Source organism: Crocodylus siamensis, chromosome 1, assembly GCF_052110815.1.
Source record: "Crocodylus siamensis isolate JL-2025a chromosome 1, ASM5211081v1, whole genome shotgun sequence".
Lineage (NCBI taxonomy): Eukaryota > Metazoa > Chordata > Crocodylia > Crocodylidae > Crocodylus > Crocodylus siamensis.
The window spans coordinates 289,677,112-289,702,960 of record NC_143395.1 but is presented as its reverse complement, the minus strand read 5'-3'; the positions used below and the strand labels follow the sequence as shown (position 1 = coordinate 289,702,960).

Below are 25,849 nucleotides of genomic sequence, written 5' to 3'. Positions count from 1 at the left end.
GCAGAACCACTCAGAACCTCAAATACACATTTCTCCAACCAAAAACATGTAAAATTGAGTTTACTATACTTTTTTTTTTGTAATTTCATTGCTAATTCTCATTTACTCTAATTTTAGTCATTACGATAACCTTTTTTCAGTAGTTTTCCTTTTTCTGCAGCTGTCTTTACAGGACATAAGTTTTCACTTTAGATTTTCTTACCCTTTTTCCCTGGTTTAGGGAGTGTCATGGATTTTGATTTTATTATAATCTGTATTTGGCACTCCTCATTCCTGTTTACCCATCTCTTATTATAGACCTTAATTTGTTTGTTTTCATTTCTCTTTATAATTTGCTTCTGTAGTTCTCTACTTTCCTGCTGTTTATTGTATTTTTTTACTTCTCTCCATTTTTCTTTGTTTAAACTTTTTCCCTCTCCCTCTTCCTATTTTTTCACTCTAGAGCCCCTTCTCTTTATCTCTAGCAGTGCTTCCCTTCTCTTCTATTTTTCATCAACCTTCATTTCATTTATTTCCAGTGATACAAACAGCTGTCAATGACAGTAGAATTGCTGCTGCTGAATATATGTAGGATTAGATCAGACATCCATCACTTAAGGATTGTGTAGGAATAAACTAAATCAATACTTCCACAATGTAGTGGGAAGGACTAGATAGTCCATTTGAGAATAACTCCTTAATATGCCAAAACACAGGTTCACTGGGGAATACAGTAAAAGAAACCTTAAAGTTTCAGAGTAATAGACTACCATTCTCTTGTCACAACACATAGTCATCAAATCTGGATGCTGCTCAGCAAGAAAAGCTTTGCACTATAATATATTGTACCACAATTATATTCTGAATCTTTTCCATTACAGTTTATGGCAAGATTTTTCTGCATTAAGCTCTGCTCCAAGTAGCAAATGGGGTCACCAGTGTCTTGTGGATGATCTCATAGTCAGGAAACATTCATACTAGATTTATGTCTGGTTTAAAAATGACCCCCATCTCCAACCCATAGTATTAAATTCTTCATCTGTATCTCATGGCAATTGTTTTCCATGAACATGCATAGTATGACCCAAAGGATGGCAGTTCAGGTATATGTTCTTTATCCCAAAGCCAACACAGCTGACAGGGGGGAGAAGGATAGCAGTATCTTGATTTCTTCAGGCCTACATAGAGTCACACTCAGAGAGTTTCAGGTTTTCTGAACAAACAACTTTAGGAATAGGGAAGAATACATGCCTTATTCCTAGGCAGACAAGGTTCTTTGGGTAAATGTGATATCTTTTATTAGACTAACTAACTAGTTGGAAAACATGTTTTGTACAAGTTTCTTTAGGGTGTTCATGCCCAATGATAGCTAGAAAATGATATTTAGAGATTTGCTTTTAGGAATTGGTTTGTAGGTAGAGTAGATTGTATTAGTCAATGGTCCATGGAGATGGCAAGGGTTAATTGTCACAAACAAACTTTTAGAAGTCAAGGTTTCACAGTTTAAGGCAGACACCATGTCTGAAGTCAATGGGTACACAGGCTGGGAGAATGAAGACATGTGCTACACTGTAACCCGTAATATTAGATAGGGTTACCACATTGGCTAAGTTACAGCAACCAGCTTCAGATCCCTTGGGATTTCTGGTTTTGGTGTGGTGGACAGACCAAATTAGGAGGGCTGGGCATGCCCAAGTTAAGATGCTGGTAAGTGACCAAATTAAGATGCATACATGTGATGGGTTTTTTGGAACAAAGAAATATGTTGCCAGAACAGAATGTGGACAGTATAATGACCATAGGGAAACTAGTCAATGCTACCTGGGAATCAAAAATCATCAGGAGGAGAAAGAATACAAAAGGAGAGATTTCAGACCAGGAAAGGGTCCCCAAGGGGGGAACCCGAGGCCACCATGGACAGAGGGCATACCACCAACCCATCTAGCCTCCCCCCTGGGGTAGGGAGTGGACCTCTGCCTTCGAATCTTCAGGCTGCTGACATTCAAGAAATAATCATAGGGTGAAGCTCACCTATTGGCCAGATGTACCTACATTCCCTCTGTGACAACCCTAGGCCTGGTAGATATAGAATTGCAGGGGGCAATTTTGTTTGTCTTGCCTGTATTATTCTTATCTGCTTGTCACAGGATGGGGTCCCTAGGGATGGCTGTGACACCCCTAGGGCTCTGTGACCATGCCAATCTTGCCCAATGGGCACCCTTTTCCTCTCCTGCCATGTCTTGTTGGCAATTGCAATAAATAGGGAGGCTGCCCTCGAGTTTGTGTTTGGGCATGGTCCTGATGGACCCCACTGAACCCTGTAGGTTCTTGGAACCCTTTTAGGTCCTTCTCAAAATTGTTGCCTCAGGGGACACCCTCAGCTTTATGGGCTAGATGTGTGGCTCCAAAATGCCCCAAGCCTTGTAGATGGTAATTAAATGTTGCCTCTGGGGCCTTGCTATAGTTCAGCCTCCTGTCATCACCAGGCACTCCACAGCCCTGTCTCTACATCCACACTGGGGTCTGCTCACCCCCTCTGTCACTGCACCCCCTGGCACTGGAGTCTGCTCACCTCCTTTGTCACCGCACCTCCTGTCACTGGGGTCCCCACACTGTAGTGGGCCCCCAATGAGGCCTCCTTCTTCCCCAATAGCCTCAGCCCAATCCACCAGTTTATAAACAGCAACAAAATATGAGCTCCTGGGCTATATAACATAACACAAGCAGTTCAGCGTGTGCTCTGTCCCTTCAAAGAGTCAAACTTCCCCCCAGCCTTGTAGGCGAGGGTACCTGGTGAGCTCCTGGAGCCCCATTAGTCCTATATGCAGCATATCAGGCTGCCACAGCATCTCTGGGCAATTCTTCCCTGGAGGCTCCTTCCCCTGGCTGCTGTTAGAGAACTAACCCTGCTGGTCTCAGCCCTGGGGTTTATATGTGCCCAGGGCCCTGCCTTCTTCTGGTCAGCTGACTGGGTGCAGGTACAGGCTAATTCCTTTGTAAGCCTACTGCCATAGTAACCTGCACCTGTGGGGTTTCTGTCTGGCTCTTGGGCCCTCTCCCTAGGCACTTTGTGTTCTTACAGGAGCAGGGACCTCAGTGCCCTGTGACACTGCTATCACTGTGTATCCACAAAATGTGCCTATTATCAAATGGAAGAGGACATGGTCAGTCTGAGGTTTGGGGTCTGCCTGGAACAAGATATTTGGATCATAGATCCAGCACCAACACCTGAAAGCTTGTAAAGAACAATTTGCCAATGATTTAGTTGGTCTAATAAAAGAGATCACATTCACCCAAAGTACCGTGTCAGCCTAACATGGTTATAATCAACAACCTGATCCTACTTGTACACAGTCATGTTAGGCATAGGGAATAGAGACAAAGATGGGTTTTGCTCCTTTTATATCACATTCTTCCTATATCAAACCCCTCCTCATCCAGGGCTGACTTCCATCCATACAAATCTAAGGAAGCTCCTTGTCATTCTGGATGTTGTTACAGACAGCCTAATGTCAATAGCTTAAGTACTGCAGGGTCAATTTACTGCTAAATGTTCCAATTGCCAAATGATGTTCCAAAATCAAACCTGTTAGAAGACCATTATTGGCAAAAGGAATTTGCCTTGTTGAAGAAACCTAGGGGAAAATATCCAACAGCAAAAAACTGCAAGTGTGTATGTATGTATTAAATTATACAATTACAAATGTGTGTGTGTGCATATGTGTGTGTGTGTGTGTGTGTATGTATGTATGTATATGTATACTTATATAATTATAAATGTAGATAATTATATAAAATATGTATTTATAATTGGAAATACACTTGTCAGGCATTTGTTCATGACGGGGAGGCTGAAAGGCTTCTTATGCTGCGAGGTAGCCTCTCTTCAGTTATTTAGTATATGATATAGCATCATTTTGATGGGGTTTTTTTACTTCATTTCTTTTGTTAGCTATTAAGTAAATGCCAGGGAAGGACATCAGTTCACAAACGTACACAAAAGGAGGGGCACATAAATAGCCATGGCACTATTTTGGTGAAGTAATTGGAGTGCCTGTTGTGCAGCTCCAGTCATTGGCAAGTCTTCTTGTCACAGGCTTTTGTTGAACCTATGCCTGTACCATTGTGAGGTTCTGCCTGTACTACAAAGACTGGGGCAACATAATAGGAACAAAGGACCGCAAGGGGCCAATCACTGAGTCTGATCTCCTTGCTGTCCTATACAACTAGGTCATGTGACTCTGGTCACAAACCTACTGAGCTCAACTTTAAAATGAATAAAACACTTCCGATTTTTTCTTTTTGTTTGCTGTAGTACTCCTGTTTGAGGGCATGCACAAGTGTACATCAAAAGATGAGAGGAAATGTAGGACACGTAGCAAAACTGTTCCAACTTTAACCCTGCTTCATCCTAAGTTACAGTTGAAGTGATTTAGCTCACTTAAATCATTATAGGCTAATGCACATATACCAGGGCATAAGAGCTGTTGTGTGCTCCTGAGCAGCAGTTTCCCTTCACCTTTAGAAGCTGTGCCAAATGTATGTTTGTTTTTGCCACTGATTCTCAACTAAGGTGTCGCTGCGCTGTGGGGTACCTTGAGATCTTTTCAAGGGTGCTGCAGGGTGCCACGTAATGTTAGGACTGTCACGTGTGCAAATGTGACTCACAGGATAAACCTAAAGATTTCAAATAGGAATCCAGAAAATTAAAACTATCCTGAACTGTTGTGGTGTATCTGAGTTCTTTGCAGCAGCAAAATTGCTCCATTATCTTTCTGTAGTCAGAAACTGAGTGAAATCTAAGAACTGATATTTTCAAAGGGGTGCCTTGAATCTAATGAAGTTGAGAACCACTGCCCTATGCTCTGAGTAGCTGTCCCAAGCCCAAGCTTCTCAGATTCTTATAAACCACCTCCTAATTTCCAGCTTAAATGTAATCAGAGCTAGTTTATACCATTTGTTCTCTTGCCAGTACTTGTGTTACAACTTGAAGAGCCTTTCTTCCTCCTTGGTGTTCACTACCCTGCTGTATTTGACACAGCAATTGCATCCCCTCTCTAACTGCAAAGGGAAAATAAATGTTTTTAATGGAGACCAATGCATAAAATTGCATGCAGGAAATATTCAAGCCCTTAACATCTGGGTTTTGCAGACATCCCACATAGGTGCCATTTGTAATTATCGTTGTCTAGCCTGCCTTTGGAAGAAGAGGAGGTGGAAAGGCAGATGAGAGAGCACAATTAGCATTGTCAGCAACAGCAGGAGACACTAATGCCTAGCCAGTCATTCCTATAACTCCCATGTGGCTCTTTGTTTGGTGAGCTGCTTTTGAAGACTTCAGTTTATGTTCAGCATTCTCATTTCTGCACTCTCTGCATTGGAAATACTGCTGATGTATTGGGAGGCTAATTAAGGTATTTCTTTATTAGGTATTCCAAATACAAATGGCATAGTCTTATTTTTGTAGAGTACATGGCAGAATTGACAGAGGGCCAGATTTCTAGCTTGCCCAGCACAGGTGTGCTCAGCATGTCACCTCTGCAAAACCTACTCCTTGTGATGATCTTACGCATTCATCATGCTTGCCATGAGCAGTAACAAAATTCAGTGGTTTAGTTTTTAGATGTGCAGGGCATTCAGTGATCAGAGCTGCAGGAATTCAGGCAACAGAAAATTAGCCAATGTGAGCCAGTTACTGCAAATAGACTCTTACTACCAAGGTGATAAAGGTGTGTTGTGTTGTGTTTTTTCAATCAAGTTATCTCATTAAGCTTAAGTTGATTGGAATGTTGTTCTTGAAGAGTTGAGCCCAAGTAGAGGCACAAGTTTAACACTAGCAGATCCTACACAAGTAGGAGACTGGATGCTTAGGGCCATAATGCACCTGTGTTATTTTAATGTCTTCATGAGATATCCCAAATTAATGAGTGTCTCTGGAATCTTCATTAATGTATTCAATGATACAAGAGCAAGTCTGATCGAAATGATACAAGAGCAAGTCTGATCGAAATTATACCATTTGATTTCCTACTAATTAACCCCATAAAACAACCCACCAGCAGGTGTGGTCCCTTTAATATAACTGAGTTGAGTCCGAGTTCAATATATTTGTTTTGCCTTCCATTAATAATGACACGCCAAATTACCTAGCAAACTATAATTAGACACAAAGGGCATGTGTAGATGAAACAGGGGTCCCAAAATTGAAGGGTTTTTTAAAACACTGCTTCAATTTAGGGCTGATTAATCCCCTGTGTTGTGCGCACACCCGACTTACCTGCCTCTCCAGTGGTGGGAAGGGGAGGGCGAGCTGCTGGCTGGCGGAGCAGTCCCTGAGCTGTGGGGTGGGGGGCTGATGCTTCCCTCCATGGCAGCAGCAGCCCCTTCCCCCAGGTGGCACCTGCCTACAGGCACCCAGGTCAGGCAATCCCAGGGGGCAGTGCAGCTGCAGAGGGAAGCACCGGGCTCCTGCACAGCTCAGGTAGGCAGGCTCTGAAGGGGGTGGAGATCAAGCTCACCGCTTTTTTTTTTTCCCTCTCTTGTGCAGAGCCTGCCTTCCCAGGCTGCTGCCCCTGAGCTACACAGAGCCCAGTGCTTTATTCTCTGGCTCTCAGAGTTTTAGTTTGCTGCAGCCCAAGTCATTTAAGGCACATTACGCCGCTGAATTTGCTACAGTGGCTGGAATTAATGCTCAATATGCCACCGAGGTGCGCAAACACTGACACCATGAAAGTGGTACAAAAGCATTTAGCCTGCTTTAAAGTGTTGTGCACACATGCCTCTTGTTTCATCTACACATGGCCAAGACAATTGCAGCTTCTGCAGGGGAAGATAATATACGTCCAACTGTGTTGGTTAAACCACAGGCAAATAGCAAGGACACTGGAACAACCTTATACCTCCTCTCTTGTACTGCCTTTCTTTCTCTCCATCTCTTTTTTTCTCCCCCCCCGCCCCCCCTTACATCCTGCTAGTTTTTGCATGCATACCTTCTCTGTAGTGTAACAAAGGTGGTGCCGCTTCTGCAGCATGGGGGGAGCACTGGTGGCCCATCTGCGGTCATCATCCCTGGCGGCACAGTCATTGACCCTGCCCCGTGCATTTTTCTTTCCCAGGGGATGAAACATCCAGTTACATCTTTCAACCTTCTACATGGCAGCTTTCAAGGGACAGCTTTGTAGGAGGTTGTTAACTCACCAGTTTTGCTCAATTATCATACATTCAAAATACTGGTTTCCTAACAAATGAATAACAAACTCTTTTTGCCTCAAAGAGCTAGGCATTGTTGTGCGCCAGTCCTTCTGTAATTATGAAATCAGTTGTGTTCAAGGTTAGGACTGGAAAGGACCATAGTGGTTATAGCATTTGTGGGTGCAGAAAATACACTATAAAGAAAATCACAGGCTGTTTAATGGCACTGGATTAGAAGCCTAAACTGTTTTAAGAAATGATGTTTCTTCATGAAAGATTATCTTCTCATTCTCTTAGCTGACAGTACTTGGTATTAACTCACAACTGAGTGAGAAAATAAAACTTGAAACTAGACAAGACCATTTTTTGATAAAGGGGGTGACCAGAGAGTAAGCAAACAGGGCAAGCAGTTTGCAAACAGCTTGCAGGTCAGTTCAGAAGTTTTTTCCACCTCCTTCTTTGAAGGGGGGGAGTCTTTAAGCTTGGTGAGAGGAAGTAGGGGAAAGGGAATGTTTCAGGACCAAGGAACAGTAAACAGGCCAGTTCACAGGGGAGTTTTTGCTAAAGAAAGCCTGCTTGGAAGCAGAGCAGCAAGAAAGAGGTGATGGATTGAGACCCAGAGAAATGGCTGGAGGACATTGCATTGCCAGAGACAACTGCTAGTGCCTCTGCTTGCACCTGTGAGGTGTCTGTTCAGGGAAGACAGCTCACTGTCAAGGTCTCCATCCAGGTCCTGGTTTGGCAGTGTGGAGACTTCAGCTTAAAGGTTCCTTCCAGTGACAGCTGGGTAGAGGATTTACCTACATTGTGACCAGTGGCTCCTTGTGGTGCCCCTCAGGGAGCAGGCAAGAGAGCTACAGGAAGAGGGCAAGGCTCATTGATTTGAGGACTGCATTGATTTGATGCTGAAAGAGACCTCTAGGACTGTGGAGGAAGGACTGCGAAAGGCAGCACTAGAGAAGGGAGGGAGTGTGGACTCCTAGAAAGGTGGAAGCTTATGATCTCTGGCAATAAGCAGAAATCTTCATCTCCACCAGCAGTTTGCATGGAAAACAAATATGGATCACTAACAACAGAGGAGAAGGAGCACTTCCATTGGTGCAGGAAGACCGGCCAGGTCTCCCCAAGGTTCGAAGGACTGAGACCACTGCCACCAAGAAGCAGCAATGGGTAGTGGTGGTTGGAGACTCCCTTTTGAGAGAGACAGAAGCATCCATCTGCTGGTGTGACCTGTTGTCTCAGGAAGCCTGCTGCTTGCCTGGAGCCTGGATCCAGGACGTCACAGGTTACTGAGACTCATCTGGCCCTCTGACTAGTACCCCATGTTGCTTATCCATGTGGGCACCAATGATCCTGCCAGGGGTGACCCCAAGCAAATCAAAAGTGACTATATGGCTCTGTGTGCATTGGTGAAGGGGATGGGGGCTCAGGTGTTGTTCATTTTGATCCTTCTGGTTAAAGGGAAAGACCTGGGCAGAAGAGGACACATCCTGCAGATCAATGCATGGCTGGACAGATGGTGTCACGAGCAGAGCTTTGGCTTCTTTGACCATGGGATGTTGTTCCAAGAAGAACGATTGCTAGGAAGAGACAGGGTCCCCCTGATGGAGAGGGAAGAGCATTTTCACAGGCAGACTTGCTAACCTAGTGAGGAGGGCTTTAAACTAGGTTTGCCTGGGGATGAAAACCAAAGCCCCGAGGTAAGTGGAGAAGTGGGAGACCTGGAGGAACCAGGAACAGGGGAGGCCTTTTTTATTATTTCTGAAAAAGTAGGGCAATCAGCTAGTTACCTCAAGTGTCTGTATATGAATTCACAGAGCCTGGGAAATGAACAGAAAGAATTGGAGGTCCTTGCGTAGGCATGGAAGAATGACATGATTGGAGTAACAGAGACTTGGTGGGATAGCTTGCATTACTGCAGCACTGTCGTGGATGGGTTCAGGCAGGGGAGAAGAGGAGGAGGAGTTGCGCTTTATGTAATGATTGTAATGATTGCTGAGAGCTCCAATGTAAAGCTAGATATAGGACTGTTGAAAGTCTCTGGGTTAGGACCAGAGGGGAGAGCAACAGTGGGTGACGTTGTGGTGTGTGTCTGCTAAAGCTAGCTGAAGTTTCCTGATCACAGGCCCTGGTTCTTGTGGGGCACTTCAATCACCCTGACATCTGCTGGGAGAGCAATACAGCAAAGCACAGGCAATCCAGGAAGTTTTTGGAGAGTGTTGGAGACAACTTCCTGGTGCAAGTGTTGGAGAGACCATGCTCTTCTTGATCTACTGCTAACAAACAGGAAAGAATTGTAGGGGATGTAGAAGTGAATGACAACTTGGACAGTGTGGCTGTGAGGTCGTTTAGTTCAGGATTCTGACAAAAGAAAGAAAGGAAAGTAGCAGATTATGGACCCTGGACTTCAGAAAAGCAGACTTGGACTTGGTCATATTGTGCTTCATGTCTTCCTCTGTAAAATGGGAATACAAGTATTTTTACTGTCTTATTTTTGTCTGTCTTGTTGATGTAGCTCATGCATGTCTTAAAGCTCAGTGCTGTGCAAGGGAGGGCTGCTCTAGTGCCCCCCAGCTTCTAGCCTGAGCCACTGCAGGCCTGTGCCTGTATTTCTGGGATGTCTGGACAGTTACAAAGTAACAAAGTAACCTAGCCTAGCCAGGTTAGACTAACCTGAAAAGATTGAATCAATTCAGGCTCAGGCTTTTTGAATGTCTGTCCCTAGCCAAAGAGTATAACATTTCTTACTCTGTGTTTGTACTGTTCCATCTACAAAGGAGTCCTGATGTTCATTGACGCTGGCAGGCAAGTGAGAGTGAATTGTTCTTTTCCTTTCTGGCTAGAGTCTTATTCAGGGTCATGCTGATTGCTAAATTTTGTGTCAGAAAAGAATGTTTCCCTAGCTTAAAGTTACACAGACTCTGGAGATTTAGCTTTCCTTTGTAATATGGGGGACAGTCCTTTTTCCTAGGATCTCCTAGGGCAGTGTGAGGGGAGGTGCTGCGGGCAGATCGGCCTAGCTGGCCCTTTGGGAAAGCAGGGGCTGGGCAGGAAGTGGGCTGCCCCAGGACTCCACTGGCTCAGACTGCAGCTGGTGGGCAGGTGGGGGCACCCAGCAGCCCCCAAGGTGCGGCTCCATAGAGATGGGCTGCAGCTGCTCTGCCAGCGAGGGGACACCGCTCGATGCACCAGGGAGTCTGTGCCCAGAGCTGGTGTCCAGCCTCAGACGGCATTCCCTTGCAGACATGGTCCAGAACTCACAATTCTCCCTAAAATGCAAAAGTAATTTTCCATTGTGTTTATTAACTTTCATCCAATATTAGAAACAATATATTGGAAATATAACAACGTGAATGTAATGTTTTAATAGAAATCAAGACTTAAAAGTTCAGGCCAGCTCTAGGCAATTACTATTGAAAACGACTGCTGAGCAATTTTAAAAGTGGCAATTTACAATTGGGAAATAAATATTTCTATTATGCCATCTGGAGATTCTTGGCAAAATAGGTATGCCTTTAGAAAGAAAAAAAATCCATTTCTTTTTTTTCCTTATGATTTTACCTTAAGAGGTATATTTTAAAACTGTAGATTGCACAGTATCTGAGCATCCAGTGCAATATATCACAACTCATTAGCAAAAATCATATTAAAATTACAAGAAGACATGAGGAAAAAATAAGAAACCTATTCATTCATCCGTATTCAACAAATCTGCTGAACTTCTATCAGAGGAAATCCAAATAATTTCCGTTTACGAAAATTAACAATTTTCCACTGACATATAGTAATCGCTCTCTAAATCTCCATTCTTTTAAAGAAAGTTGGAGTAGATGTTTCAATTTTCTTGTAATGCTGTATATAATCAAGCACATGCAAATAACAATAATCATTTTATAATACCCAGTCTACAGACTCAGTATTTCACTTGTCCAAGACCTTCTCAACTGGTGCTATGACGCCTGCCCCTGGCATTTGCAGTAGCAAAAACTAGTAGAATAATGTGAGGTTTTAGTATAGTTTAAGTGTTTCACGGGCAAATGTTAAACAGAGACCAATATTTTCAAGTAATAAATACAAATGAATTGTTGAGGGGGAATATTAAAATTTTTTTGGTGCTTAATGGCAGCCACTCAAATGTGAAAAGGATTGGTATCTTTCTTGATTATATATGGACATTGGGGCTAAGTACAGATGTTCAAAGAGCCCCTGGTGGAAGTACTGTAACTATCACACTGTACTCAAAGTGCTACAAGTTAGAGCATGAACAAACCAAGCAAATGTTCACTATTTGGGGTGACTGGGGGGGGGGGAGTGGGAAGGGGGGGTCAGAGCCTGCATGCACTGGCCACTGGGGATCATACCTCCCAGGAGGCTGCTGGAGTGGCCCCTCTCCCCAGCCCTGGCCCGCTGCCATCTGGCAACCATCAGCAGCAGCTTCTGGGGGAAGACTGAACCTCTTCCCTTGCAGCCCCTGACCAGGCAGCAGCATGCCATAGGGCCAGGGCTGCTGCAGGAGGAGAGCCCCCATACCCCTTCCCCTGTGGCCTCCTGGCTGGGCAGCCCCCACAGCCAGCCAAGTGGGGCTGAAGGGGCAAGGGGTCCAGGCTCTGTGTCCCCACAGCAGTTCTTACATTGTGGTGTGCTGCTGCCTGGCTAGGGGGATTGCAAGAAACAGGTCTAGACTCCGTGTCTGCGCAGCCTCCTTCTCCCTGGGCAGGCAGTGGCGTGCCATGAAGTGGGTGCTGCTGTGGGGAGAGAGACCCTGGACCCTTTCCCCCACAACACCTCTGACTGGGCAGCCATCTCAGCCAGCCCATGGGGGCTGCAGGGGAAAGGAGCCTGGGCTCTGTGACCCTGCAGCTTACCCCTAGCCAGACCACAGTGTGCTGCAAAGCCAGGGCAGCTGTGGAGCTTCCTCTTGGCCGGCTGTGGTTCACAGCTGGCCAGAGGGAGGAGGCGGGGCTGGGATCAGAGACTGTCCCTGATTCGGGTCAGTGACACCCAAGGAGGCAAGCTGGCCCAGCACTTGGGCAGGGCAAATGAATTTTTCCTGGGGCTGGAGCGCAGCCATGCACAGTGCCACCTGGGATGGTGGCTATCATGTTCTAAGTTAACCCTCAGTGGGATCTGGCATGGACATTCGATAAAGTGCTCTAACAGAAAGCACTTTAGATTAATATCTCATCCATTGAAGGTTAACTTGGAGTGCAGTCTGCCATTTTTAAAGTGCTTTAAGGACCATGAACAACTGTTCAGTTATGGGTTTAGAGTGCTTTCTGTGCACTTAACACTTAACGCGTGATAGAGAACAGGAGCACATTCAGCCTTTCCATAATTACAGTGCTATATGTGTACCTGGATCCCAGCTCAGCAAAACATTTATAATATGTACTGTTGAACATAAGCTTAAAAGTGGTTTGCTGACTAGGAATGGCTTGGGCACAGGCTTATGGATAAATGCATACTCAGGGGCTCTGCTGAACCTGAATACCCCAAACACTTGAAATCACTACATTTAAATCATGCAGATTAGAAAAAAATTCCAGGAAAGGGTGAATTATAGAAGTCAAAGTATCATAATTTAATCTGAGTAATGAATCAAATCTGATTTAGAAGAATAAAGCATGAGCACAGTTGTGGAGTATGAAAATGTGAATAAAAGTGTACTGTATGTTATCAGGTTAAAGGATGACCAAGGTCAAAAAAGAATACCATGGTTGCTTAGACAGAGTGAATACTGAAGAAAGTCACAGTGATGTTTCCAGAAATGTAAATACATTAAGAGAATGAAATTTCCATAAGGGTAACACCAAGACACTGACCTTTTTAGTTTCACTCAAGGCTGCAATCACTTTATGTTGCCATCTATAGGGAAATTAAGGTTGGATGAGTTTAGAAAATGAAAACCATTTAAGGCACATCCCCTAATGGCTGGGACTTAAATTTCTCACCTTGCTCAAGAAAATCTTGTAACCTTCAAGCTTCTGCAGAAGGCCATGAGATTTGTTCCTGAGAATACTGAAGACTGAACACAATTGGGATGTGATGTGCTTGGTTTCATTAAGCTTTGGATCACTGCTTTTCCTTTTTCCAGTTTTACCATGTATGGATGTGTCAGTGTGTTACGTTCCACTCTGCCTCTCTCACAGAAGCTGCTGAAATTTCCTGTATGCTTTAAATGTAGCCTATGTGGCTGCAATGAATATACAATATAAAGAGAAAAAAATTACTGGCTCTATTTAATTGCCTCTTTACTGCACATCTGATAGGTTTTTGCAGCAGCAGCAAAGAAGACAGGCGGCCATGGAATCCACTGTGTATTTATATTTTCTCTGTAAGAAATGTTTCCCATATTGTCCTCCAATTTAAATATTCAAGTCCATGTTTTGCATTTTCTTTTCTATCAAGAGAAAAATCACTTCTGACTCAACATTAAAGGTAAAAATAGTCATTTTTAGAACAAGAATGGATGATATAGCTTTATCTTTCATTAAAAACTCGCGGTTGGAGCTGGTAAACATTTTTTGAGGAACATATTCTGTCAAAAAAATCTATTTCCAAACAATCAATTTTTTCCCCAAAAACCATGACAATGTTCAAGTCATTTGAAGTAAATGGGTACTGTGTTTCTATCTTCTCTTTTTGTTTCAGATTTAATTTTAAAAATTATTTTATTTTATTTTTATTGTATTATGACACTTCAACATTATATCAACAAAACATTTTTATGGGGCCATATGTGATATTTCCAAATCAAAAAATTTCAGCTTTCCTTTTCCATAGTACATTTTTAAGTTTTGAATCTTTGTGTTGATTAAGGTTGGTAGGTCTACGTACAATGTTCTCTGGATAGTAAGTGAGAATTGGAACCATATCTGCTATATTATCATGATATAAAACAAGGATTTTGATCAGACAAACTTATTTTAAGATTTTTTTTTCTGTTAAAAAGAGCTCCCCTCTTTAAAACAGGAGAGCTTGTGTTTTTATAGTCAACATTAAGAGTCTGAGGAAGAGGACCCAGAGAGGCAAGAAGGGAATTCCAGTGTCATGATCAGAGTTGTCATGCTAAGTTGATGCGTAGTACAAAACCTTGTTTCTGTCAACTTTGGGAGCAATCATTTACCTGCACACTAGTCTAGACAAGTGACAAAGGGGAAGGAAGAAAAAAGGGACAAGGAAGGTTATATACAAAGAAACTCTGGCTGAAGAATTATTTTCTTTTCTCAAATCACTTTCTGAGTCAAGGCTGGACTTAGATCATTTGCTAAGAAGGAAATGACAGAATTGGCAGCATCTGCTAAAATTTAAAGTACATTTTTTAAATGAATGGAGCTGTCTGAATTTGAGCATTTGAAAATTAATAGCATTCTTAGTTAAAAAAACAACAAAAACAAATTGGGGGGAGAAGGCAGGCAGGTTCTTATTTTAGTCTCTCGGGGTGTTTTTACATGTGCTTTGAGGATGGGAGGTGTTTTAACTACAGTAGCTCTGAGAGCTGCTGTAATTAAAGTCCCTACAGCATCTCATGCATCACTGTCCCCACGCTTCAAAATGGTGGCAGAGGCGATCTAACTAAAGCTCATCAATTATGACTAAAGCTTTAATTACAGTACATCGGAGCAGGCTTCCCACATGTGTACAGGTACCCTCAGACTTGATCCCCAGCTCTCAGTATCCCTTTTACATTCAAGATCAACAGCTCAAAAGTCCTTTCACACACTGCTCTAACAAGTGAACAGTTATGTGGTCTAGTCCAAAATTAATTTAGGAAAGGTCTATGGCTTTTTATTGTGAAATGACAAGATCACAACAGTTATTTCTGGTTTTACAATATATTTATAAATACCAGGCATGAAAGGTACTACTGTTGGCCAGTCTGATTAAAGGCAGAGCTGGTAGCATTGTCTGTAGTTAGGCACTGCATTTCTAACATACTGTATTAGTGGAACTTTTGGACTGTAATTTTCTGTAGATGATGGTTTCTTTTTGGGGAAAGGGCAGCTATTTATATTTATATAGTGCAAAGTGCAGCTGATCTTAGGATAATACATCTTGTGGGATCCTCATTCTGTCCTACTTGGTTTTACATGGTGTGCCAGTGGCACCAAGCTACATTTTTAATTGTGAGTGCCACAGAACCTTGCATGGGGCAGCTTTGAGATCCTGGTAGGCCATCTACTCTAACCCCCTGGCTGAGGTAGGGTCATTCCTATCCAAAACATCCCCTACAAATCCTTGTCTAACCTATTACTAAAACTACACAAATCAAGCCTGTCACACAACTACAAGTATAACAGGGGGGAAAAAGAGTGGTTGGTGTCCTGCTCAAGATCCAAGGAAGAAGTCTATGCTATAGATGAATACAAAAACTTCTTGATCCCAAGTGTGGCAATTAGTCTGACCTTGAGTAAAGAGACAGGTAAGACTCTCCCAGTCAAAATCCCCAGCCTTGGCTGCAGCCAATATCCAGTGCTTCTGAGGAAAATTGGGCAGTGACACCCTGACATATAGCAACAGGAGGGCAACAAATTTCTTCCCAGTCCCTTGTGGCAACCAGCAATACCCAGAAGCATGAGAAATACCCATAGCATAGTATAGGTATCATCCCTGATCAATGCTTATGCAACCCCTCCTGAAAACCTCCAGTGATAGAGTTTGCACAACTTCTCTGGGAAGTTGGCTTACTGTCCTAACAGTGAAGAAGTTTTAACTGATATCCAGTCTAAACCTATTTTGCTGCAACTTCAAACCATTGCATCCTGCACTGTGCAGCAAGAAAGGTGTTCTCCTTCCTCTTTATGGCAGCCCCTCAGATATATATAGACCACTATCATGTCCCCAACTTGATTGCCTTTTCTGTCAGCTGACCATGCCTATTTCACTTCTTGTATGACTGACTCCAAAACCTTTCTCATTTTTTTGCTCATCTCTGAACTTCCCTTGCTGCAGCTTGAGACCATTGCTCCTTGTTTTGTCATCTGCTACCACTGAGAACAGTCTAGCTCCATCCTCTTTTCAACCCCCTTCAGATGGTTGAAAGCTGCTATTCAATCCAGTGTCAGTCTTCTCTTCTATAGACTAAATAAACCCAGTTCTCTCAGCCTCTCCTCAGAAGTCTTACATCTACTGTTTTCCCCGCATCCACTGAACCAGTTATTTCATCATAGAAGGCAATTAGGTTGGTCAGGCATGATGTGCCCTTGGTGAATCCATGCTGACTGTTCCTAATCACCTTCTCCTCCTCCAAGTGCTTAGAAATAGAATTTTTTTAGCACCTGCTCCATGATTTTTTTGGGAGACTGAGGTGAGGCTGACTGAGCTGTAGTTCCCTGGATCATCCTTCTTCCCTTTCTGAAAGATGGACATTATACAGAGGAGTTGCATCTTACACGGGGGTTAAGTTCTAAAGTCAGCACGTAAGGCGAAAATCATGTAGTCAAAATTACTCTTGGGTTTGCCCAGTGATACAGTCCGCTACCTCCCCCTTCCAGTAGTATAGTCCCTCTTTCCTGCCCAGGAAAAGCCTGCACCAAACTCCCACCCAGCCAGTGTGCACAGCTTCCCAGCAGGGCTGCTCCCAATGTAGCTGCTTGGCCCCATGCACAGTGCTGCGGGGAGCAGCTGCAGGCTGGATCCAAATAATCGGCACTCCGGGGCATACACATATGATGAATTCGTGTAAGTTAAATGCTCATATGATGTGACTCCACTTATTTGTCGTTTTCCAATCATCTAAGACTTCCCCCAATCACCATGACCTTTTCCAAGATTATGGCCAGCGGCTCTGCAATCACATCAGCCAACCATGAACTTGCACACATTCAGCTTTTCTAAATAGTCCCTAACCTATTATTTCACCATTGAGGGCTGCTCACCTTCTGCCCAAACTGTGCTGCCTGGTGCAGTAGTCTGGGAGCTGCTACCTTGCCTGCAGAGACCTAGATAAAAAAGGTATTGAGTACTTCAGCCTTTTCCTCATCATCTGTCACTAGGTTGCCTCACCAATTTCCACTACCCTTTTAGTAAGAGTCCATACTTTCCCTGACCTTCCTGTTGTTGTTAACATATTGGTAGAAAACCTTCTTGTTACCCTTCACAACCCTTGCTAGCTGCAATTCCAATTGTGCTTTGGCTTTCCTGACTTCATTCTTGCATGCCTGAGCAATATTCTTATATTCCTCCCTGGTTATTTATCCAAGCTTCTACTTCATGTAAGCTTCCTTTTTTGTATTTAAACTCATGAAAGAATGCTCTGCTATGCTGGTCTCTTGCCACATTTTCTATTCTTCTTGCACATCAGGATGGTTTGTCCCTGTGCCTTCAGTCAGGTTTCTTTAAAATACAACCAGCTGTCCTGGACTCCTTTTCTCAGACTGGCCTCCCAGGGGATCTTGCTCATCGGTTCCCTGAGGGAGTGAAAGTCTGTTTTTCTGAAGTCCAGAGTCCTTACTCTGCACTTTTCCTTTCTTCTGTTTGTCAGGATCCTGAACTCAATCATCTCGTGGCCAGTGCTGCCTGATTTGCCATCCACTTTTACATCCTCCACCAAATCCTTCCTGTTTGTGAAAAGTAAGTCAGGAAGAGCACAGCCCCTATTTGGTCTTTCCAAAACATGCATCAGGAAGTTGTCTGTAACACTCTCCAAAAAATTCTGGATTGCCTGTGCACTACTGTATTACCCTGCCAGCAGATGTCAGGGTATTTGAAGTCACCCGTTGTCACCCATTCTGCATTTGTGCTTTTGATTATTATTTCAGAGCTGTGTCACCTTGCATTTGTCAACTCTGGACTGATGGCTTCTGCCCGGCTTTCCAAAGTTTCAAGATTCTTCTGAACTGAGGTCTCATCCTCTAACATGTTCTCAACCTTCTGTTTTATTACATTTTCAAATTTGCTCAAGAAGATCTCTATTCTAGCATCCAGACAATTAAGAACCAAGTTGAACATCACTGGGCCCGACGGACCCCAGTGGGACTCTGCTTGAAACCTCCTGCCATTTTGATTAGGGTCCCTTTTTGAATTACCCTTTGCTTGTGGATATTGAGTCAGTTGTCTATCTGCCTTACGGTAGTTTTGTCTAGCTCACATCTTTCCAATTTGTTTAAGAAAAGGTCATTTGGGACTTCATCAAAGCCTTTCTGAAGTCTAGATACACTATATCCACTGCAGTCCTTTCATCTACCCAACTAGTTATCTTGTCAAAGAAGGAGATAAAGTTTGTTTGGCACGATTTGTTCATAGTAATTCATGTTGACTGCTGGTGATATGCTCCAGTAACTTCCCAGGTGCCAAGGCAAGGGTAACTAACCTGTACTTCCCCGATCTTCCTTTTGCCTTTTTAAAGTTTACACAGTCATTTAAAAAAAAATAAAAAAACTACTTTATTTCCTTGCCTCCTCTGGGAGCTGGTGCCATGAAATATGTTTCAGTCCTGCAGTGACCTCCTGGGTTACTGCAAATATGTCAATGTGCTATCTATTATTTTTCACACTGTGCCCTTTTTAAAAATCATATCTCAGACATCATCCATCTCTTACTCCCATCTGAGATGCAGGCCTCATGTTTAGTAGCAAATGCTAACTCTTCTTGAATCTGATTCTGTCGTTTCCATGTAGCAGCTGGAGCATAAACAATGTAATGTAATGAACAAGAACAATCTAAAGCCAAAACTGTATAAGAGCCAAAGCTTGCTTAAAGCCAATAGCCTTTACAGTATGCAGGTTCCTAACATCTGTTGTGTGTTGTTGTGTTTAAGCTTTCTAGTGCAGCACGTTAAAGACAGGCAGCTACAAACCCAATGTCAGGTCATGGACAATGTCTTTTGTGGCAAAAGCATTTATATTTCTCATCATGTACAAAAAGAATTGCGTAGACTTGGAAGATAATTGAACTGTAAAGTACATTAATCAGCTATATGTATTTCAGAACTTACCCTCACTCTGTTTAATAAACAGCAGAAAATTTAATTGTTTATATAGCAACATTTTGGAAACTTGGATAGAAGTGATATGCAGAAAGCTGAGATGAGCCTTGCACTTAAAGCAGCTTCAATAACTTTTGTGTGTGAATAATGTTGTGTCCATGAAATGACAGCCCTTATACTTTGAGTAGAGAATTCATTTACAAAAATGAAATATTTAATTAGTTTATGAATTAATTTGTTTAAGACATTTGGAATCTTCTGTTGAACCCAAACAATTGTAATAGTGAAATCATATTTATTTATCAAGCATCCCATATGATTAGAATTTATTGATATTCAATGTGTAGCCTACATTTAAAATTTAGTTTCTGAACTCAATTTTTGTCACTTTTTTATAACAACATTTCTTTTTCCCAGAAACACATTCATCTACAAAGATTTCCTTCTTTTAAAATGACTATCATCTGCCACAGTTTTCATTGGGACTGAAGCCACATGGACCCTTAGAAAAGAATGGCTCTTAAAGAATAGCACCTGCTTCCTTGTGTCTCCAGGAGATCAAAGATAAACTGCCCTTAGTTAAGGTGAGTACCTCTGACAGGATATGGGCCATGTTTCCATGGGGAGAAATATGTAAATGTCTAATCTGATTAAAAATCAGTTAAATTTGACATGGAATTCCAAATGACACTATATAGTAGTCATAAGTGTATATTTCCTGCATAGCATAACTATTAAGTAGTGTTGTAAATGTTCCTTTCCGTATCTTAGCAGGTTTAGGTTTCTTTTAAATTCATTCTGCATTCTCAACTTGCTAGACTTGTAATGCTAGTTTCTGAGATAATTGCAAAACTGCAGTAATTTTGCATTCTTAAATAACTGAAATGAATTCTTAATCCTAACTACAGATTAACAATTTTGCTTGGGAATATAGATTGAAGTACAGATCAGTAGGAACTCTGAGCAAAGTTCTAACTCTTTGGAAGTAGGCTGCACAAATACCAAACTCTGTGTTGTACTGCATGTTAGTTTTCTGCTGTGTGGCTCTACTCATATAAAAGAGTCATGCGAACATGAAGCTAGTGTTAATGTGGTGCTGTAGAAGATCCATGCTGCTCAAGTCCACGCTAACTGTTTTTACGTTTTCACCTCTGTTGGGGTCCTTATACGTGTCCATAATTTCAGTTGCTGATGCTTTGTTCAAACAAATCAAAATAGTCTTTTCTTATTCACTGCTTATAGATATAGGCTAAACCAGTTCAGTAGAATCCAGATGCTTGTAGACAAGGGAAACTAGAGATTGCAGATGGTTAAAAGATCGGTATTCACATACTGTGTTTATTTAGAACTTTTATAGTTATTTTAGGATTCTTTAGCAGAAATTGTCACTTTGGGCTAGTCTAAATAAGTTTTAAAAATTTTTTGTTTTATGGTAGTTTCTCATACTTTGGGCCCTGATCTTCTGCCATAAGTTTAAAGGCTATTCAAAGTGTCTACCCTTCGTTTTTCTCCTCTTCTTAATTTTTCATTTTCCCCCCGAAAGAGGTTTTTCACTCTACGGTCCCTGTGCTTTTTCAATGTGTAAGTTTGGATCCTACTGTAAATAGAACACTTGGCTTGCATGCAAGATCTGTATCTTATAAATGCCAGTGCCTGTTGAAGTCTTCCAGGCTCTTTGTGGTTCTTTGCAGATGTCATAAGGGGTAGAGTGGCCAGGGCTTGTTTACAGGGCCCACTTGATTAAAAATTCATGGCCACGTCCAGATGAGCATGACTGTGCAGTATATACCGCACATTTGTCTGTTCTCCACACTGTAAGGGAGCAGTACAAAGGGGTTTTTTTTTTTGGTCCCTGGATATCCAAAGGTCAAAAAAAGACCTGTGTGCGTGGGTGGGGGGAACAAAGTGGTGGCAGTAGAGTGCACTGCCCAAAACTGGAGCCTGACTGACTGGAGCCATGCTCCACTGCTGGCTAGGCTCCATGCAGCAGGATTGCTGCTGCTGCAGCCCTGGGAGGCCCCCAGGACCTCAGGTAAGGATGGTGGGGCTAGCTGGCTCTAGTCTCCCCTACCCCATCTGGGGTAACTTGCCATGCACCATACAGCTAGAAACTATACAGCAACTTCAAGATGTTGCAATATTGTGGAGTCCACAAGCCATTTTCTCTCTCTGTCTTTTAATGTGCTTAGCCACATGGGCCATGTCCAGAAATGCATGGATGTTTGGTTCCCCAGGAACAACCAGTGGCAGTGCACCTTGCGCTGCTGTTAGTTGTCCCCTGTGAACGCCTGTGAATTTCTAGTATGTTAGTATGGTTCTACTACAAGTGACTGACAAGTAGTATCCAGGCTGCTTGAGTAGTGTCAGGAACACTGGCCAACTTTAGATCAAAACATGGCTCTCCTGAATAGACCAAGCCACTATGCCAAGGGTGTAATGTTCGATAGAGGTTAGTGGATTTCTCCACATGGCTTGTTCCTGAAGTTGGTTGAAAATGCAGTGCCCTGCTGGAGAGTGCTTTGATGTTCAGAGAGAGAAATTTGTCAGCTAACTGATAACAGGTGAGAATATATTGAATGCTCCACTTAAGTGATTTTCTGCAACAAGACAGCTGAGACTACAACGAGTCAGACAGAGATGAGTCCTGTCAAGGTTTTTAAAAAAAGAAGTACCTGAAAATGTGGAAAGTATATGCTGTAGTCTTGCATACCACAGCCCCCCTAAATAAAAAATGCACCTTATTTTTGGAAGGCAGAATGCAGGAAAAATTTTTTTTCCAGACTCGAGGCCAGCTGTGTGACAGCGTAAGTCCACCTGAATGGATAGGCTGTGTCCAGACATTCATGGATGTTTGTTTCCCTGGGGACAACTAACAGTAGCACACCCTGAGCCACTGCTAGTTGTCCCCAAGGAAAGCCTGTGCCATGCAGTCTGGGAGCAAGTTACCCCGGGTGGGGTAGGGAAGGCTGGGGCCAGCATTGTGCTCGCCCCTACAACCTTACCTGGGGGCCTCCTGGGACTGTCACAGCCTTACCTGGGATTCTGGGGGCCTCCCGTGGCTCTTGCTTTGGGCGGTGCACACTGACACAGGTTTTGTTTGTTTGTTTTTTTCCATAGGTTTTTTTGACCCTGGATATCCAGATTAGATCTCAACAGGTGATCTATTCCTCTTGAGGTCCAGCGGTCAAAAAATCCCCCCACTGTGCTGCTCCTTTGCAGCATGGAGAATAACTGAATGTGAAGTTCACATACCTCCACAGCCATGCTTGTCTGGATGCAACCATAGTGTCCAGAAAGTGTGGCATCCCAGGAGACAGTCTGGATGAGGCGGCAGCAGAAACTTCCTGATGTGTCAGGACAGACAGCATTCCTGGTAGATCTTACTAGCGTTAACAGCACACCTTGTGGCCCACCGGCTTACTACACAGGGTGAAGATATTTCCAAATAACCTGTGTAATGTGGGCCATAATCCCCATCTCACTTGTACTGATGCAAATCCATTTGGACTAATCCTTTCTCAGATAGACATCTCCCCATTTATGTCCTACATCCAGTTCTATCTGACACTTTCAACATTAAACTGAATCAAGACCGGGCAGAGAAGCCTTAGGCTGTGCAAAACTCCTTATTGACAGAATAGACAACTGTGCACCTCCTGGGTGAAATAACCACTGCTGGAAATGATCTAGATTCCTCTTTGAAGGAATATTATCACTATATACCTCAAGAGGGAATGTAGGATCACTGAGCCAAGTTGTACATTAGTTTGGAAAAATTGGTTGTTTCATAGTTTCTAGGGTTGGAAGGGACCTGAGTAGATCATCTAGTCCGACCCCCTGCTATGGCAGGAAAGAGTACTGGGGTCAAACGACCCGAGCAAGGTGTTCATCTAACCTCCTCTTAAACACCCCCAGGGTAGGAGCCTGCACCACTTCTCTTGGAAGTTGGTTCCAGATCCTAGCCGCCCTGACCATGAAGTAGTGCCTCGTGATATCTAACCTAAACCTGGCCTCTGCCAGCTTGTGACCATTATTCCTGGTCACTCCTGGCAGTGCATGGGGGAATAGGGACTCCCCCAATGCCTGCTGATCCCCCCTGACTAGTTTATAACAGGCCACTAGATCCCCCCTCAGCCTTCTCTTGTGGAGGCTGAACAGGTTCAGGTCCCGTAGCCTCTCCTCATAGGGCCTGCCCTGCTGTCCCCTGATCATGCGAGTGACCCTCTTCTGGACCCTCTCCATGTTGTCCACATCCCTCTTGAAGTGTGGCGCCCAGAACTGGATGCAGTACTCCAACTGCGGCCTGACCAGTGCTGCATAGAGGGGGAGGATCACCTCTTTGGACCTGCTCGAGATGCATCTGTGGATGCATGACAAGGTACAGTTGGCCTTCCTGACTGCCTCCCCACACTGTCGGCCCATGTTCATCTTGGAGTCAATGATGACTCCAAGATCCTTTTCCGCCTCTGTGCTGACAAGAGGGGAGTTCCCCAACCTGTAGGTATGGTGCCAGTTGTTCCTCCCCAGGTGCATCACTTTGCACTTGTCGGTCTTGAATCCCATCCTATTCCCATCCACCCACGCTTGTAACCTGTCTAGGTCAGATTGTAGTCTGTTGCCTCCATCTAGTGTGCCCACATCCCCCCACATCTTAATGTCCTCAGCAAATTTGAACAGGGTGCTTTTTACCCCCTCGTCCAAGTCGCTGATGAAGATGTTGAACAGTGCGGGCCTGAGGACCGAGCCCTGGGGGACCCCACTGCCCACATCCTTCCAGGTTGAGAAGGACCCATCCACCACCACCCTCTGGGCGTGGCCCTCCAGCCAGTTGGCGACTCATTTGACTGTGTGGGTGTCGACACCACAGTCCCCCAGTTTCTTAATGAGGTTGTTGAGTCAGGGATGTTTTAGAGGATAACAGGGTGATAAGTAACAGCTAAGTTGTATTTATCAAGAGTAAACTGTGGCAACCAACTCTATTTTATTCTGTGACAGCATGAGTGACTACAGCCTCCTGAATCTGGGGGGGAGGGGCACCTGCAGAAACCATGGACCGTGTCTGGGGGAGGCACCAGCTCTACTAGCAGCATCAGTGTTGGACATCGGGGGGGTACACCAGCCCCATCAGGTGGGGCACGTACACCCTCATGCATCCCCTGCCAGTCACCTATGTGTGACAATGTGATAGACCTTGTGAATAGGAAGGGAGCAATGGACAGTGGGAAACTTTAACCTTACTACCTCCTGTCACATGCTCATAAGAAAATTGTTAAAATGACTTTGATTTTTCTTGAGTTACTGTTTAGTCCTATTTTTCTATATCATGAGGTGGGTGCATCAGTGATTTGGATAATAGCACTCAAAGAGTAGGCATCTATGGCTCCGTATTAACCTGACAGCACAGTTGTGGTCCCACTGGCCCAATGACTGGCACAGGACTTGTCCACGGGTATCTGGATTGGGCTCCATGCAGTCTTAGCTTGTCCCTATCAGAATCAGGACCCTGGATCCCTGTGCCACCTCTGCCTGGCTCTGCATGCTGGGATTGGCCTGTGGAGCCCTGGGCCCCATGCTGCCTTTGCCTCTATGCCAGGATCAGATCCCTGGGGCCTTCTACTGGCTCTGTGCACTGAACTGGGTCCTGCACTGACCTGCATGCCCAATCTATCATGCAGGGCCAAGGCCCATGGGCTGGCTGATGGGGCATTAGGGGTTGGATCTGGCCCATGGGCTGGAAGTTGAGCACCCCTGTGATAGGAGGTCTTAAGTGACACCAAGTCTATCCTGGTTGTGGCATTGTTAAATATCCTGTTTAATAACTTATCATTTATAATGGAGTATACACTTACTTATTAAATTAGCAGATACACCAAGCTGGTGTGGTTTTACATGCTTTAGAGGACAAGGTTAGGATTCAAATAACCATGATAAAATAATTATATGAAATTCAGTAATGCACAGTACTATCTCTATGAAGGAACAACCAAATGCAAAATGGAGCATGACCATTTAGGTTGCAGTACTGTATAAAAGGAGTTAGGGATTAGAATGGATCACAAACAGAACAAAAAGAGTAAAATATTTGATACCTTCATTTAAAAAACAAAACAAATTTGGGATATATTAAAAGGAATGTTGTATATGGAAAGTAATTTTTTTCCACTGCCTCTACAGCAATGGTCACCCCTCAGTTGGAGTATTACATCCATGGCCTATTAAGGGGTAGGGAATGGAGGTGTAGTTATACAAGACTCCCAAGTGCAGTCCCTAGCCCCAAATTATCTTGCTCTCTTTTTCCTGTTTCTAAAATGGAAGGTATCCCCCCAGAACATATCAAATTCCAAATTTCTCTCACAGGCCCTGACTGTCTAATTTAATGTACTGTACTTTAAGAAAAATATAGACAAATTGGAAAGGATACAGAGGACAGCAACAGTGATTACAGATCTTGAGAACATAAGTAAAGATTGGAAGAACTGGGTTTACTTAACCTAGGTAAGATTGGGAAAGATTTGATAACACTCTTTCAATAAAAAAGGCTTGTAATGTAAGGATTGTGATCAGTTATTTTTTGAATCCACAGAATACAAGACAAGGAAGTAATTGTTTTAAAATGAAACAACTGAGGAAGGTTTAGTTAACTATTATGAAGAATTTCTTAAATAAGAAGAATGGAACAGATTATCTAGAGAGCAGTGGCATCTCTTGTCATTAATTGGAAATTAGACAAACAGCTACCTGGAATTATTATGT

The 25,849-nt window shown here is 43.4% G+C and overlaps 1 long non-coding RNA gene across 1 annotated transcript in view; it reads left to right on the top strand.

The window, feature by feature from the left end:
- LOC149874588 (uncharacterized) overlaps positions 1-25,849 on the top strand; it is a 209,414-nt gene that overhangs the window by 169,162 nt on the left and 14,403 nt on the right. The window contains exon 4 of the long non-coding RNA XR_016444391.1: positions 19,514-19,680. This is a non-coding gene — a long non-coding RNA (uncharacterized LOC149874588). The remainder of the gene's footprint in view (positions 1-19,513; positions 19,681-25,849) is intronic.